General features: G+C 36.8%; 1 long non-coding RNA gene across 2 annotated transcripts; it reads right to left on the bottom strand.

Annotated features, from left to right (window-relative positions):
- Positions 1-1,094: 1,094 nt before the first annotated feature.
- On the bottom strand, positions 1,095-2,458 carry LOC131430478 (uncharacterized). 2 transcript variants are annotated; one of them, XR_009229535.1, is made up of 3 exons: positions 2,350-2,458; positions 1,932-2,289; positions 1,095-1,879 (listed from the first exon to the last, which is right to left on the bottom strand). It is a non-coding gene; the product is annotated as an uncharacterized LOC131430478 (long non-coding RNA). The 2 variants fall into 2 exon arrangements; XR_009229534.1 differs by having other exon boundaries at positions 1,096-1,879; positions 1,932-2,298; positions 2,350-2,457.
- Positions 2,459-18,798: the final 16,340 nt, after the last annotated feature.

Below are 18,798 nucleotides of genomic sequence, written 5' to 3'. Positions count from 1 at the left end.
GATTCCTCATAAAAACGGACAAATTCACTTGAAAAATCATAGTAGGAGTTGAAGAAAATGTTTTTACTCTGAGGTGGTAGTGTTGATCTTAGTTCATTGTGCGAAATCTACCGTTTATTCAGAATAGAGCATTAACCTTGGTTTGATACCATTTCTCAAATGCCTGGAAATAACAAATAAAGTATCCAAAATAAATAGAACTCGATCGCTATACATTTCAAAATAAAGTGATTACTTTATTGAGCGTAATTGGCATATTGTCGCAAAACTAAACTGTAGAGGCGCTGCTTGTTTAGAGATGATACTTTTAGCAAGAACTGTCAAATCGGTAAGAAAATTTCTAATTACTATACCTTATTAACGATTTCTTATGAAAACGGGCAAATTCATTTGAAAAATGAAATTTCTTTGCTAGAATCCTATGACTTTCCGTGTACAAATTGTTTTACAACCAGACCAATTAGCGACAACATACTTGATCATATTCTATGCAAACTTGATGACACTAACCGGATTCGTAACGACACAATATATAATGAGTTAAGTGACCACTCTCTAATCTTAACGACCTTCAAATTATTTGTTGAGAGGGAACCAATGACCTTAACGAAAAAAATTGTTAACAATCGTCAATTGAATCAAGAGTTCTTCAATTTCATTAATAGCATTGATGTCATAGACAACGTTGAAACTGTTCTACAAAATATAGTGCATGTGTATAACTCCCTACTTGAAAAACATACGAGAATAATTACAAAAACAGTTAAAATGAAAGGCTCTCATTGTCCATGGATGAATTTGGGTCTATGGACACTGGTAAAAATAAAACGTAATTATCTCCATCGTGTTAAAGCAAACCCACAAGACCTACACCTTAAACAAATGCTACTACATATATCTAAAAAGGTCGATATCATGAAAAGGAATAGCAAGAAAGCATATTATGAAAACCTTCTTACAAAGACACCCAAGGGGCAAATCACTCTAAACTTTGTCTGAACTCGAACAACTTTTACCGGGAGTAAAAAAGTTTGACAGGGATCTCGCTGGATTAAAATGGGATTAGAAAAGTTTAGCCGAGATCATTATTTTGACATAAGAAGCTGTCAACGTAGTATTTGTTTTTTTTTCTGTTTTTTTTTTTCTTTATGCAACTGCTCAACGCAGGTCAATTTATTTAAAATTGTTGTCTTGTTTTAAGTAAAAGTTATTGTATTTCATTACACGAACTCCCAATAGACAGAATAAGTTAGTTTACCTTACATCATAATTATAATTGCGCTAAATTTCCAATAAAATTTGTAAACGTAGAAAATTGATGTTATTACCAGAAGAGAAAATAAACACAAGAAATCTACCTTTGGTTCTTTTGACCCATTGGGAATGATTATATCGATTTCATTATAAATGGTCTTTGCATTTCCGATGTAGTAATACACAATCTAAATAAAAAATTTATTGTATCCAACACAGTAACAATAGAACACCGTTAGTAGGAGGATTAGTTGTACAACTCTCCACACTCAGCGAGAATGCCTCAACGGGTCTATGTATATTTACTAAACCTCATTTGTACATTTACTAAACCTCAGGAATCTTATTATTATTATTACTGTAACATATGTATGTTGCTGCTTCTAAATATGTTGATTGCTGTTGAACTGCAATCCTCATAGAACTTCGGCTGTGGAATTGCATTGTTACCATCCATGTTTTAAACAGGGACACCGTTTCCTTAACCAAATCGGCGGGTAATTCTGTAGGAATATCGAGTACATCTGTGTGAGAGATGAAGCTTGTCCAGCTACTTACTTTTGTGTTTGGTACATCTGCTATGATCCGCTTGGTTATTCGGGTACGAAATGCTGGCTGATTGTATCTGCAAATAGTTTATAGTTTAGATCAAAGTTGAGTCAAAGTCAAAGTCTTACTATTGAAATCCGAGACAGTTGTCGTATTCGTAATATTTCTGAACATGATTGAAATCACTACTACAGGGAAACACTAGACCGTCAACTGCGTCTCGTCTCGTTGTCCCACTGAGCTTGATGATTGAATTGCATCAGCAGTGATAGAAAATTATACCACGATGTCCAATTTGTTCCAAGTTGTTGCCGTTGTATATTTATTCTCCTTCCGCGATGACGATTGATTCCAGCATCGTTATTAGAATGATTCTACCGGATCAGATGTCGGTGGGAGTCGCTTGATATGGCTTCACGAACTGTTCCAGGAATTGCTACCTTTTATTCAAAACACAGTCGATATTTCGAAATCGGGTTTTTTTTTCTTCAAGAGCTCGAATGACAGATGTACTTTTTTACCATATTACCATATTTATATATTTACCTGAGAAAGCATCTTAAAAACGTTCTTTGTTTACTTGCCATACACTTTATTTTGCGAGCTCGAATGACAGATACACTTCAAACAAGATTAGGCAAAACTAGGTTGGATTAGTTTAAAATTACCCAAACTTATCTAGACTAGTTGGGATTAATTGAGATTAGAGAAGATTATTTTGGAATGAAATGAGTTGAAGATTATTTTGGAATGAAATGAGTGTCTAGAGTTTAGAGTGATTTGCCCCTTGAAGACACCTCATTCAAAATTCTGGAGAAATCTCAAAAATACATTCGGAATAACAAAAAAAAGTGACAAGATAAATTTGATTCACAATGGTAACAAAATTAATGTAAACTCTGAAGTTTGTGAGATATTCAACAAATTTTTCTCTAATGTCGGCAAAGAATTAGCTGATAATATTCGTATAAACCCAACTGTTTGTCCCACAGATAATGTTCGTCGTGTTAGTGACTCTATATTTCTACGTCCGTCATCTTCTAACGAAGTCATTCTACTGATACAAAATTTGGACAATAGAAAGAGCAGTGGCCCCGACAACATCTCTGCAAGTGTGCTAAAAAGTAACCCTGTTATATTTTCTAGAATTCTCTCTCAATGCTTCAATGTAATTGTTCAGACTGGCTATTACCCTGACTGCCTCAAAGTGGCTAAAGTTATTCCCGTTTACAAGTCTGGTGATCGTTATGATTGTAATAATTATCGTCCTATATCGACTCTGTCTGTCTTCAACAAAATATTTGAAAAACTATTGGTAAATAGACTCCTCGAATTTTTAAACAAACATAGTGTCCTTTATAAATTTCAGTATGGCTTTAGACAAGGTTCTAGCACAAATACCGCTATCATAGAATTAGTAGACAATATAATGAGCGAGATTGACCAAAAAAACATGATTGGTGCCTTATTTTTAGATCTCAAAAAAGCCTTTGACACTTTGGATCACACTATTCTCTTGGACAAACTTCAGTGCTACGGCATCAGGGGCATCGCGAACTCTATTATCAGTAGCTACTTGACAAACAGAAAACAATTCGTGTCCATCGAGGGCGACTGTAGCAATCTTGCTGCTATAAACATTGGAGTGCCACAGGGTAGCAATATAGGACCACTATTATTTCTTTTGTATATTAATGATATAGGTAACCTGCAACTCACAGGGACTCCGCGGTTATTTGCCGACGACACAGCTCTATTTTATCCTAACAATGACATCAATGCTATTATAAACTCAATGGAGAGCGATTTAAGTATTTTAGATCAATATTTTAGTGCAAATTTATTATCCTTAAATCTTATAAAAACTAAATATATGATTTTCCGGTCCATAAGGAAAATAATACCAATCCATCGTCATCCTAAATTGGGACATTATATTATTGAAAATGTGGACTGTTTCAAATATTTGGGTGTATATTTTGACCCCACGTTAACCTGGATTCACCATATTAAATCTATTGAAAAACATGTGGCTTCCTACTGCGGTATTTTGTGGAGGGTCAAGTCATATGTTCCTAAGCGTGCACTTCTAAACTTTTATTTTGCTTACATCCATTCACAGCTCACTTATTTGGTGTCGGTGTGGGGTCGCGCCGCTGGCTCTCATCTAAAAAAAATTCAAACTCTACAAAACAGGTGTCTCAAAATCATCTTCAATAAACCCCTACTGTTTTCAAGCTTATTGTTATACTCCGATAATACCCATAACATCTTACCTCTGGCATACTTATGTGATGTTCAAACATTACTGTTCGTTCATGATATACTACACAACACATCAACTCACCATTAATTACAGTTTCCAACTTTAACTCACTCTCGAACTACACGTCGTAGTAACAACCTGCTTCGCGTTCGAGCAGTCACAAACATTGGTCAAAGAAGGATTCTTTTTGTTGGTCCAATAAAATATAACGCACTTCCACTTGACATTCAAAGAACATCCAGCCGTGCCTTATTCGGGGCTAGACTGAAGTATCATTTTAAGCATAGACTGAACGAGATATTTAATTAATGTAGTTCCTTAATTTCTTCCTTGTTTTACAAACTGTCAACAGTAATTCATTCTTGTATATTTTTTTTTTTTTTTTAGTTAGCCTGCATCATTGTGGATCCCTTAAAAGGAAACCAATTCCACTGGGATTCCGCAATATTAATTAATAAAGTTTAATTGCACATCATGAAAATACAAACATCTCAGCGTATTGTAACGTAAGACTTTCTTTTAGTAGTATTTTTGCCAGATTATTATTATTTTTTTTTTTTTGAGCTGAGATTAGTTTGCGTCCACTACCAGGGTGCTTCACAAATTGAAGCTCTTTGGTGTGGGGGAGTGTGGTGGGCAAAAAAAAAAAAAAAATCATATTAGAAGTTGAAGAAAAAGTTTTTACTCTGAGATGGTAATGTTGATCTTAGTTCATTGTGCGAAATCTACCGTTTATTCAGAATAGAGCATTAAACTTGGTTTGATACCGTTTTTCAAATGCCTGGAAATAACAAATAAAGTATCCAAAATAAATAGTACTCGATCGCTATACATTCCAGTACTCGAGAAATCAACATTACACTAGTTTCTTTAAAAAAAACGTTGATCCGAAAAAACCTAACTTCACCCAATTTCACACATTTCTGAAGATTTTTCATGTTTAGTCGTAGTTTACACTAAAAAAAGTAGTAGTAATCACTTTGAAATCGGTTTTCTTCTACTCCGAGTGTACTTTTATTGCTGCTATCTATTTGTACTATTGAATACGATCAAAATGTTGCAAATCACTACTGCCGATTTGAAAATTTACGAAAGAATCCTCCTTTCCTTGGTTCCATTTTTCATTGGCAAGTTTCGCTACCGGTAAATCTGTGGAACGGTACAACGATTACCACTTCAATCCTAAGACAAGACCTGACATCTGGGGGGGGCTGCTTTTGTTCCAAAATGGACCAGTTTCTGATTGGCTGATTTTGATGTTACAACCTGCACATTGTGAAAAGAAAAAACTTTTGCAGGGTACGCGAGCAATGATGCCAAGTATAAAGAAAATCAGAAAACATATTTATTAAAATGTATAATTTTAGCTCACCTATGAAAATGAAAATTTTCGGAGAATGTTTCACATTTTTTTTCAATCTCATTGGTAATAAATGTTTATAGTGGCAGGACTGTGTAATTAAAATAGGCATCAAGCCGTTTTTCTTTTTAGTGAATTAAAGGTAACCAAAAAATATTTGTTAAATTACTGTAAACTCGAAAATGTGTTTAGTTTCACGAGAAGAATGAACTGTTGTGTTCCACACTGTGATCGCTGATGTGAGCTCAATTAATTGTTTTAAGCATTAATTTATTTTAAAGAAATGCTTTCACCAAAACATGTTTTATGTTTATTTCAAATCAAAAACCTAAATTCTAAAAATTTATATGTAATATTTTTTTCCTAGCATAGTTATTAAAAAATCTGTAAATATGGCTACACTGTAGCCGATACGTTGGTATTTATCTCACAGGGAGAAAACGACGAGAAGGATGATTAGCGACCCTTACACGAGTCATTAAAAATGTCATTACTGAATTATTAATGAACGTGTAATGGTGCAGTAATGACGAGATTTCTAACAAATTTGAAATACATCATTACTTAGTTACATTAAAACTGACATTTTTAATGCTCGTGTAAGGGCCGCTATTCGGAAGGAAGAATAAGAAGCCAGTTGTCAGGTCTTGTCTTAGCTTCAATCATCCTTTTATTATAAGCGTGTAACTGTACATCCCTTTTACTTTGGACCCAGCCCGGTGGCAAAGATAGGGCGCTCCAGCAAGTGCTAGCGTAGCCAACATCTGGGGCATTTGGTGGGCAATCAGAGCGCTCAGAGTACGGTAAACAAACATTCGAGCATTTCAATTCGAGTAAAATCTTAATTTCCTTATCGTAGTGATGATATTCTGATCGATAATTTGCGGGGAAGTGCTTTAAAGGGCACCGAAAAAACAAATAGTTTGTAATATCCAGTTTTTGGTTAGCCATTTTTCTTCATTGTTTTGGTTTTTGCAGAATGATGCTGGCCACAGTTTCATGACGTCATAGCAGGAGGCTGTTTGGACAACTCAGAGTACACGCAGAGAAAAATATTGTAAAAATAACTAAATATTGGTTTCACACAACGATTTATTTTGTTGAAATAGTGACAAAAGAAAATCTGGTTTAAAATTGCAAAAAATGTTGTTTGAAGCTACAAAATAAAATATTTGATGCATTGAATTAGTTCATTTCTAGAAATATTTTGTTAAAAATAACAAATATTTTACTTGCGCATTTATGTCAATTTCTTGACAAACAATTTCATGGTAAATTTAACTATCAAAATAAGTTTAAAATGAACTAGCTTTAGATAAAGATAATATTAATAGTTCTTTGAATTTATAAACTTGGCAGTTGAAATGAACGATAAGACACAAACCTAAAACAATTAGTATTTCAACAAACGCTTTTGTTTGTTAAAATCATACATTTTTGTTTGTCATTATTCGTAAATAGAGATTTCTTTCAAACTGATTTTCAAGGTAAGTTTTTAAACTATTTTTATTTCGATTTTTATCAATTTTCAAATTGTTAATTGCTTTCAATAGCTGTTGGGCCCTTTTGTCGCGGGACGATCAAATTTTTCACAAGTAACAATCAATGATTCGATGCTCCATTAATCTGGTCAAGATGGAATTCCTGCATCATCATATTCTGTAAAAAAAACGTGTTATGTAATGTAATGCAAGTTTAGTAATATTTTGAATTATCCATCCATACACTTCAACTGTTAAAAGACCTCAAGGAAACGAAACAAACACTTAAATTTTTTCCTTCTAAAACACATGCAAACTTTTTTGATCATCCACGGGAGCAAAATTGTCTGACTTATAAGAAACAAAACTGATACGGTTAATTCTAACAATAAACTTAGTTGCCATTACACAAATAAGATCATAGATAAAATGAACCATTTTTTTATATAAATGTAAAACTCGATTGAATCAACAAATTCGTTGCCAATAACTTCAACTCAACTTTTGTTGACATGTAATAAATGGCTGATTTATTTGAATGGTAAAATCTGTCGAAACAAAACAGATTTTCGATAGCCAGGATGAGAATTTGTCTTCAAATCAAATAGATATAATTGTTAATATAGAAGGGAGAAATTGGTTCAAAACAATCTATTCTAGCTTGAAATCAACAGAAATCATATCTTAAAATCTACTGACTGTTTTGTTATTTTAAACAAGCTCAATATCTCTGCGTGTACGAGAAGAGAAAACTAACGTCATCATATACTCAGGGATGCCAGGTTCACAGATTAATCTGTGTTTCACAAATTTTCAATTTTCTGCACAGATTTTGAAAATGACACAGATTTTCACAGATTTCTGAAAATGATCACAGATTTTCACAGATTCTGGAAAAAAATCGGTGTGAGTAACAGAGACGTCAAATTGCTCAATAGCAGCCTGCGCAGTACAGGAACCGTTGAATTACAGGGATGCCATGAAGACCAAAGAGTGGCGTGATGCGATGCAGGAGAGATTAGATTCTCACCATCGAAACGAAACCTGGAATTTGGTATCACTGTCAAAAGGAAAAAAAATGGATAAATGGGTTTTTAAGGTTAAGCGCAACGAGGAGAACAAGGTAGTCAAATTCAAAGCCAGGATTGTAGCGCAGGGCTTCACTCAGCAGTTCGGAGTAGACTTCGATGAAGTTTATGCTTCGGTTACACGTCAAGCCAGTCTGCAGATGTTCCTCACTGTTGCTATGAGCCAAAAGTTGGTGGTCAAGCATCTTGATGTAAAAACCGCATATCTTAATGGAGTTTTGGAGGATGAGATCTATATGCGGCAGCCACCAGGTTACATCGCTCAAGGACAGGAGAAGTTAGTATGCCGCCTAAAGCGAAGCATTTATGGCCTTCGTCAATCAGCAAGATGCTGGAACGTGAAGTTGAAGAGTGTTCTCACAAAACTTGGCTTCAAATTGTCTGCTGCAGATCAGTGTTTGTTTGTGAACACGGTCAATGGGCAGAAAGTGTTTTTGATTATATATGTGGACGATATGTTGTTGGCCGGACCCTCGGAAGCAGATGTGAAGAAAATAATAAATAGTTTGTGTGAAGAATTCGAATTAATTGATCTCGGTGAAGTTCGTCAATTTTTGGGTGTCGATGTGCGACAATGTGAAGGTTTCTACCGGATTCGGTTGAAGAGTTTTATAGAACAATTGATTACAACGAACGGCATGGAAGACGCTAAAACTGTTAGATGCCCGATGGATCTAGGATACTTGAAACTGGAAATGAAGTGTGAAAAGTTTGAGGATGCGACCAAATATCGGAGTCGTGTCGGCGGGTTATTGTACTAATAGCTCGGCCCGACATTGCCGCGTGCACAGCGATTCTCCGAAGGAGTTTTTCGGCGCCCGGCGAAGCGGATTGGACCGCTGCCAAACGTGTTCTACGATATCTAAAAGCTACGAAGGATTTATATCTACGATTGGGCGATTGGATATTCGGATGCCGATTGGGCGGGCGATCCCGCTAGCCGCAGGTCAACGTCAGGATCTGTAGTTTATTATCGTGGTGGTTTAATTTCGTGGTCGAGTCGACGTCAACAGTGTGTAACGCTCTCTTCGATGGAGGCTGAATACGTTGCTTTATCTGAAGCCTGCCAGGAGATAGTGTGGCTACGAGGTTGCTATTGGATTTTGGTGAACCACAAGGAACTCCGACAGTGTTGAAAGAAGACAATCAAGGTTGTCTAGCTTTTGTCAAAACGAAGAGAACAAGCAGGCGATCTAAACACATAAGCACGAAAGAAATGTTTATACAGGAGCTGTGTGAGAAAGGAGATGTCGTTTTGGAATACTGTCCAACAGATATCATGATTGCAGACGTAATGACGAAGCCTCTAGGTCCTGAAAAACATGGGCGTTTCACGGAGATGCTAGGTCTAGGAACGGAACAGTGAAGTGGCTAAGCGATGAGGAGGAGTGTGGAACGGTACAACGATTACCACTTCAATCACCCTTTTGTTATAAGCGTGTAACTGTACATCCCTTTTACTTTGGACCACTCAGAGTACGAGAAGAGAAAACTAACGTCATCATATACTCCATTAGTATCTGCTACCGCGTTGAGTCGTATTGTTCTACACTCGGGAATTAAATGTATTTAAAAGCTATTTCTCGCGTGTGTTTTATTTCCACTATTTGGTCCGAATCCGTACGCTGAAATTCCACTTCGTTGTCCTGACACTACCGCCGGTTCCGTCAAAATCAGCTTTACGCCAATGTGCCAATAATTTTTCAAATGAATTTGCTCATTTTCATAAGAAATCGTTGAAAAGGTTGCGTAATTAGAAATTTTCTCACCGATTTGACAGCTCTTGCTGAAAGTATCATCTCTAAACAAGTAGCGCCTCTACATTTCAGTTTTGCGACTATGCCAATAAAGTAATCACTTTATTTTGAAAATAAAATTTTTTACACCAAAATTTTGGTGATTTGATATTCATAATAACAACAAGCTCATCTAAAAGATGACTTTTTTCCCTGATTTCGTGATAAACACCTACATTCACCTAACTTGATTTTCACCGTGAAGTGATACCGATAGGGTAACGGAGGTATTTTGGCCACTTCATATATTTTGGCCCACCTTGCAAACTTTATGGATTTAATCGATGTTAAGTAACCCATGTTGCATCAATTTGAAGCTACAGGGTCCGGCACTCGAAGTGTAACCAATTAAAAAGGCAATAAATTCAGTTTGGAAAATTACTTTTACTTAATTCAAAGTAAAAGTAAAATGTGTAAAAATAATACAAAATTCAGAATCAATTCACTTTTGCTCGATATGACCACCTTTTGCCTTGACTATGGCCTTGAGACGGTCAAAAAACGAATCGCAAACTGCCGAATGTGACTTGTAGGTATTTAGGCCCACTCGCGGACAATAACTTTTTTCAGTGCCTCGAGACTGGTGTATCTTTTAGTTCGGACTTTACTCTCCAAAATGGCCCAAAGAGAATAATCCATTGGATTCGCATCTGGTGAATTCGAGAGCCATTGTGTGGACGTGATGAAGTTCGGAACGTTGTTTTTCAGCCATTCTTGGTTCACTCGAGCTTTGTGAGACGATGCCGAGTCCTGCTGAAACGTCCATGGTCTGCCACCGAAATGTTTGTCTGCCCACGGCTTCAAAGCAACCTCCAGAATACTTTCCCGATAATATATCGCATTTACCTTGACGCCAGGCTCGAAGGTCTGAAGTTGGTTACACTTCGAGTGCCGGACCCTGTAATCACATCAAATTACCTATTGCGGAAGGGGTTCTGAAAGATATTACAATATTTGGTGGATATTTTTACAAAGTGGGCCAAAATAAAATCAATCCTAAAGTGGGCATAAATATGGACGCTTGTCGTTCTGGGAAAAAAAAACATCAATTTATGCCACCAGTGACGGTGATGATTTCCGACTTCAAAGCATTCCGTACTGAGCTTTCTACTTTTCTCCCGGAAGTAAAAGTCTCATTTCAAATCGGACGAAGAGGAGAATGTCGAGTTTTGGTTGATGGATTGGAAGATTACGAACGTCTTGTTCGATATTTGTCCGAGAAACTTCATAAATTTTATTCATATGATATAAAATCAGACAGACCCTTCAAGGCTGTCTTGAAAGGCTTATCAAAGTACTGATGAAATTAAAATGAACTAAAAGAATTGCTTGGTTTTGCCCCATCCCAAGTAATACTTATGAAAAAAAAGAGCGAATGGTACTTCTAAACCACGCTCTGGAATCTCCCATGAACTTTACCTAATACACTTCAATCGAAGTGATGTAAACAATTTGAAAACTTTAGAAAAAGTACGTTTCATTTCCCACATTAAAATTCATTGGGAACATTATAAACGGCATAATCGTATTGCAAACTTAACGCAATGTCGTCGTTGCCAAGGCTTCGGCCATGGAACCAAAAATTGTCATATGGATATACGGTGTTTGAATTGTGGTAAATCGCATTCGAAAGACGTTTGTCCAATGAATGAAACCACTGATAAATTTTCATGTTCAAATTGCAATGGAAATCATAAATCCAATTATTTGAAATGTCCTGTTAGGGAAAAAATTTTAAACGCTCGTTCGCTTAGACAACAAGTCAAATCAACGACCTTAAATTTACAGAACATACCTGAAAATCAAAAAACATTTACAAATGCCACGCCTAATTCTTCTAAGGCACTTGTTTCTTCGAATTTAAAACAAAAAACAGGTGCGCCTGCCAATTCATCTTCTAACGAAAACAATTTATTGACAGGTAGATCGACATCGTCATCATCTTCTTCTAATGTCAGTTATAACTGAAAATAAAATGATCTACCTACAAGATCAACTTTTTCAAATGATCATCCGAATGAATTCGACTTCATCACTTTTTGAAGCATTTCAAATCGGATGGCAATTTGCAAATAATATTATAATGAATTTAAAATTTAACAGTGATGTTAAATAATTTTTTGAATATCTTAAATTGGAATGCTCGATCTTTGAAAACGAGTGAAGATGAATTTTATAATTTTCTCAAAGTTCACAAAATTCATATTGCCATTGTGACAGAAACTTTTCTTAAACCAAATGTCAAATTGAAAAGTAATCCACATTACGTGGTTCATCGATTTGACAGGTTTACTGGAATGGGTGGTGGAGTTGCCATTTTTATCCAACGGCAAATTAAACATCGAATTTTACCTTCTTTCAATACTAAAGTTATTGACAGCTTGGGAATCGAATTTAAAACCATTCATGGAATTTATTTCATCGCTAGAGCAGATTTGCCATTCGAATGCAACGGCGAACAATTAAATTTCGTCATCCCAGTAATCCGACTTGTTTCTCTTCCGTGAAAAACCCATCTACAATGGATCTGGTTCTAACATATCAAAGTCACATTTGTAGTGAACCGATTACACACGGTGACTTTGACTCAGATCATCTTCCTGTAACATTCAGACTTTCCAACGAAGTTTTAATTAGTCCAATTAGTTCTATATTCAACTATCATAGAGCTAATTGGTTGGATTACAGATCTCACATTGATCTCACTGCCCAGGGTCAGTTTCAATTTTCTCCAGCGAAAACGACATAACTAACCAGATCTTTTGCCAGATCATACAAATTTTCCCAGGCTTTAAAATTTTTTCCTAGATTTTGACAGATTTCACTAGATCGTTACGGTTTTGGCCTCTATACGATGTTACCGTTTCGAGTTGTACACCCTATCATGTCCCTATAGGAGCACTGCTGGAGAACTAGGGATACTAGAGTTCATCATGAATTTGTTTTATATTCGTGTTAGGATGGGCATGCGTTTTGGTTCTATTTATATATTGTAAATTTATATTAAAATATATTCATTCTATTGTAAAATAAAAGCTATTTATAATTATCAGAGATAGAATAACAGAACATAAAGTTTACATTGTCAAATATTCAAATATGTATAAATAAGCAATTGAAAATATTGTACTAAAATCTAGAGCTAAAAACTAAAACACTACAAATACACTACACGAAAATTGCTGCACTATGCACCTGAAAAAAACCAGTTCAGTGGAGATGATCCGGTAGAGAGCTTGATAGGCTAGAATTGAAGGGTCAAGTCGGTCTTATTGAACAGATAGCCAACGTGAATGGTCGTTAGTCAACCGACCTGGTGTCTTACATAAAAGTTCAAATAAGTCTTATTTAAAAGTTCAAATAAGTATAAAAAGCAAGACAGTTTGGAATCACCTGAAAGTGAAAACCTCAGTTCTAGTGAATTGATAGACGAAAGTCAGGTAAATTAGTACGAAAAACTTGCTTTCTAGTCGAGTCCTAACCTCAAGCTTCTCTACCACCACGCTAGGACCCATTATAATACTATTAAATTATCGGCTTGGTACGCACTACCGCGGTTCACTTCAACCTTCGAGGTCGTATGCGTTCACTGGGGAAGCTACGACGGGTTACAGATTATTCCCAAGCCCGATATTCCCAAATCTGAACACCCCGCTAAAGCGGTCCACTGAAGCTGTCCGTCTACCATCTTTGAGGTCGTACGCGCTCGAGAGGGAGGCTACGACAAGTTGGACAATAACGTAACATCGCATTCGAGATCCCGGAAAGCAGAATAGCAGAGCAGCAGAGCAGAAGGTCGGCCGACCACGAGCACAACCAGGATACATCATCACCCACACACACACCCACACACCTTAGTGAGTAGAATATATGTTAAAAAACAAGATAAGTGAGTGTTTAAACTAAATATATCCGAACTCTTGATTTCTAAGTAGACTCGGAGCCGACCTTGAGAGCCTTCGAGTTTCTCCAGATCGAGCTGGTGCAAGAAAAGAGACCGTGAGAGTCCACCCCAGACGGTCCCCGTGGCTTGACCAGGGACTAGGGGTAAACTTTACTCTGGCCGTCTGCCACAGTAACAACGATTGGTGGTGAGACCTTTTTTTGCTCACTGAAAATGAATCCCGGTCAAAGTTTCCTTGTAGTGAGTTTCACTTCTTTTATGTGCTGTTTCCATCCATATGTTATATAGCTGTCAGATACTATTGAAATGTTTGAGAACTGTGCGTTAATGGTCTTGAATCAGACTGATTATTACCAATTGTCATTTTAATCCTTGAGAAGAATTTATCCCTAAAAATAAGTTATGAACAGTTCGAATAATTTTATGTTTAACAATAAAGGAGTTTTATACACATTTCGTCGGATTCATTTCCACTTTTTATATGAATGGCAAAAAATATGGAATTGTATTACAATTGTGTGTATGTTTTCTTGAATCGAAATTGATGTGATCTTTGGTATTTCCGTTACAAAAAACATTCCATGCAAGCTTCATTTTTATTTTGCAGTTATCATAGAGTCGCACACAGAAGAAATTTTTCCATAAAGTTGAATGAAGCTTTCGCAATGTTGAAGGAAAAATTAGATCGTTTCCTTCACTTTATGAAAAGTTTTTGTCCTTATGTTGCATGACAGCATCAGATGAGCTCGACGATTCAATAATTGTTTTTTTTTTCAAAGTTTTTTTTCGATACGTATTGTGGTGGTAATATGAAATTGATTTATTAGTGATTAAGAATGGTGCTCGATGGGAATATTGGTAAACCTTGTGTTAAAGTACTTTGGTGAGTACTAGTTGTAGTAGAGTCTGTTGTAATTCATGTAATTATAGGGCAATTTCAACTTGAGCTTGAGCTTGAGCGACCACCCCTGGTTGCTACTCCGTTACTGATCGGGATTAGCTGAAATTGTACAAGGAGTTTCTAGATGATCCGACCTGGGACTGGTGAATCATCCTTCAATGTACATCTTATGGTAACCCCAGAATTCATTGATCAGTACCGGCGCCGGCCAGACCCGAACGTAGATCGTCTAAGGAATGGGAAGGGATGTTAGTCCAACACTTGTTGTTACTAGAGGCCGTATATACTACTGCACACTTCACAAGTGTCACGGGAGAAGCATATTTGTTAGTAAAAATTTCAGTTTTGGTATTATTTGGTATTAAAGTAAAAAAAACTTCCCTATTTTGTCGTGAATACGACTTACTTGAATATCTCTTGTATCTAACGAATCAACATAATTTTTGCTACATGCCATCGGAAATATGATCACAATTTTATGATTAAATTTTCAGTTGTGTGACATAATCTCAAATAATTAAAAATTAAACTTTTCTGAAATGTTTGTTATAAATGGGTATCAAAGAGGATAATTCATAAGGCGCGTTGGCCTTTCTCGTATTTTGAAAGCTCATAGCTCAGTGATCTGTAAAAAGATTTATGTAATTTAACTACCAATAGAATCGAAATTTTTCAACTTAAACGTGTATATCAACAGCATTGAAGTATTTCAATAGTACAGTTTGGATTCTATCGCCAATGCGAGCAGATGTATTGTGTCGTTGGCAAAGCTAATTTCGCTTCCGACAAGAGCGATTACGTCACAGCCGCCAGTTCTTTGCATTGGTGAAAAAACAAAGGAAAGAGGACAACGGTGGAGAGCATCACATAAAATCAGCCGTTCTAATGGCTCTAAAAGTTTTCTGAAGAACTATTAGGATTTCTTGCTCGCAAATCGAAGGTAAGTTTAGTGCAAATCTAGAATAGTTTGATTAGATTTGTGCACTTTTCGCTGTGTGAAATTCACAGTAATCGAGATCAAGTGAAGCCTTCTTTGTTTTTGCGAAAAATGTTCCAGAGTTGAATGTCGTAGAGAATTACGCAATTTGACCCTTCTGAATGCTAGAAACGAGTCCCTACTGCATTTTGATAGTTTCTTTCAATGAATTATGCAAATCCGAAATGAAACAATCAACATTAAAATTCTGTATGCGGCTATTTTTTAGAGATGGGCAATTCGCTCCTGAGCTGTTCCAGTGAATCGAATCTGACAGCTCACAGCTCTTTTTAAAAGAACCGCAGCTCACCAGTTCACCGCACTGGTAAGGTGGAAACAAGCTATGAGCTGAACGGATCTTCGGCTCTGGAATAGCGAGTTCTAAATGAGAAGAAATGTGTGCTTTCATTTGCTCTACCAAATGTGCATCTATCCTTCTTTAACAGATTGAATGTGCCATTGTCAATAAGAAATCTTACCTCTCACTCAGTAGGCTAAGGTACATTTAGGGATGCCAACAAATGTGACATAATAATGATTCGCACACAAATTAGTTCGCATAGCATTGTTCTTTGTGCCATAATGATTTCGATCATGCATATGAAAGAAAAACGGAGTAAGAGAAACGGCACAAGAAAAACGGTGCGCTCAAAACGAACCTTCAGTTCAATCTAAATGAGCTGATGAGCTGATGCATTGAATCGATTCACTTTAGTGAGCTGATCGGATCGAAGCTGCTCACCGGTATGAGCTGTTTCGCACATCTCTACTATTTTTATTGCCGTTAGGACCGCCCATTAGTGAAAAAGCTACAAACGAAATCACGTAAAAAGAAACCTGCTAACAAAAATTGGATCAGTTTGGATTTTATCGCCAATGCGAGCAGATGTTTTGTGTCGTTCGCAAAGCTAGTTTCGCTGCCGACAAGGAAATCGAACATCTTTTTCAGTAGGCTAAGGTGCTCTCAGGGATGTCGACTATTATCACATTAAATAAAGATAAATAACTGGTGAGCTGATCGCTTCGGAGCTGCTTACCAATATGGACAGAAAGAATGAAAACATTTCAATGAGTTTATTTGAAAATACATGGATCGGAATTCCATGCTTCGTGATGTATTCAGAATTTATTCATCAATACCATGGTGGTGGAGCAACATCATCACTAAAAACAAAAATATCATACACAGAATCAACAGGAGCGCAGGAATCTGCTACGTCAATTCAAACGTTGTGCTTACTGTGTGTTCGAGACGTGCAAAACCCTGCACTCCTGCTACTTCTATAAATCAATTTCATGCTAAATAGCCGAATTCTTTTGAGCTCATTCCAAATGATGCATGAGTCCAAATAAACCAGTTGGAATTAAAACAGGTTGCTTGCGATATCTCACACGGAGTAAAACATACTAAACTATGTACAAACCAAAGATGAATAATAAAGACATGTACGTGCTTATAAATATTTTTAAAAAATGTGGTTCGTTCCCGGTACCTTCTGAAATGACGGCACTCACCGCTTGGTGGAGCGCGAGATTAATTGCATTGTTATCATTTCAACCAAAGTGTGCCATAAAATCTCAATATATACAAATGAGCTACCGAATCGAAAGGGTTCTCACGATTTGACATTTGCATTATGAATGTATGATGGGAACTCAGTAGTGCAACCAATTTATCACCATTGGTGCCAGTTTCACGGAGGACCGTAGATGTGCGCCAAAAAAAGATCGTGACTGTCATGTCTGGAAATTCGTTTGTGTACAAACTACGCAACTGCGAACTGTCCGATCCGACAGGATTCTATTACGTAACATTAACGAAATTCAAGCTTCTTCAATGACTCCATGTGCACTGTGCAGTCTGAACAGGTCGACAATCATTTCTTTCTGCAAATGGTTCGCATCACCAAACATCCGTGTACACGATCCGGAAGCATCGTTTGATGACTCCTTACAATATTTCGCTCCTGTACAATTCTATGAGAGTTCAAAAACATGACACCACAAGGCTGAGTTACTCATTCACTCCTGCTTTATGCAATTGCAGTTTGTCGCTCTTCCCGCCAGGGGGCGACAGTTTCTTTTATTTGTAAAAGAAAATGTAATGCATTACGTGATATTCGTGCAGTTTTTTTTCCCAAGATGAAAAGATTCCACCGATGAAATGTTTCTTTCAAAACCAAAAAAAAAAAACATTCAAACAGAAGTACGAATTCTTAGCCTCTTATCTTCATCGGAGCGTAGACGGAACAAACTTGATGGTAGATGGACGTTTTGATTAAATTTCGATGCAAGCAAAGCCAAGCTGTGTAATGTCTAAGATGCTAGATAAAGTGTGTAACGCATGTAACAGACACTCGGCGTGCGAGAACCGAAACGACGGCGTCCCGCTCACATCGGTATATATCGGTGGAAGTGTCATAAATTCCAGAAGCACACTGTAAACTACCCGATTCCGTCCGCAGGCTTGTCCAAAGAACCACAGATTTCGGCCAACACCCCCAATAATCGCAACTGAGTGGCATTCTGATCCTCTCCAGCTCTCAGGTTCCATACATTCAACGGTAGAAGCCTTTCGCACATAAACTCTACAAACTGGGCTGATTCAACCTGTGATGAAAAATACGGCAGAGTCTCGCCGGCGCACTGGATGAATCCCTCCACAGCTTCGTCGTTGGAAGCTAGTGTACTCAGATCCGCCTCTAAGTCGGCCTGCTCAGCAGCAACTGCCACCAACTCAGCATGACCTGCTACGGTTACGAGTTTGAGGCTGTTTACGAACGTAAAAACTTCATGCGCTTTTATTTTTATCGTGAATGTAAAGATAAAAATAAGAATTATAACTAATCGCCTTCAAATAATTGTGGTTTTTGCGAAAGTCTCCATGATTTATGAAAATTATTTTTCGTGATTCATCGTCATTTTTGTATAAAACTATTTCGTGGCGTTAAAACTTGTGAATACATTCTGAAAACGAATCATGAAAGTCCATCATATTCCCTCGTTTTTGCATTTCGAAGTTTATTTGATGTCAATAAATGCTACGGTATAGAACATCATAATGGCGGCCATGAAATTTCCTTTAATGCAAATTACACTTAACCTTAGAAGCAATAAATCAAATAGCCTACAACTAATGTGTCATAAATGTACTTTAGAACCCTCAAATTTGCTCTGATTGAAATTGTCATCCAATGAACACGCACACACACAAAACTAGATT

The sequence above is a fragment of the Malaya genurostris genome, chromosome 2 (genome assembly GCF_030247185.1).
Source record: "Malaya genurostris strain Urasoe2022 chromosome 2, Malgen_1.1, whole genome shotgun sequence".
Lineage (NCBI taxonomy): Eukaryota > Metazoa > Arthropoda > Insecta > Diptera > Culicidae > Malaya > Malaya genurostris.
This window is presented reverse-complemented; position numbering and strand designations above follow the sequence as displayed.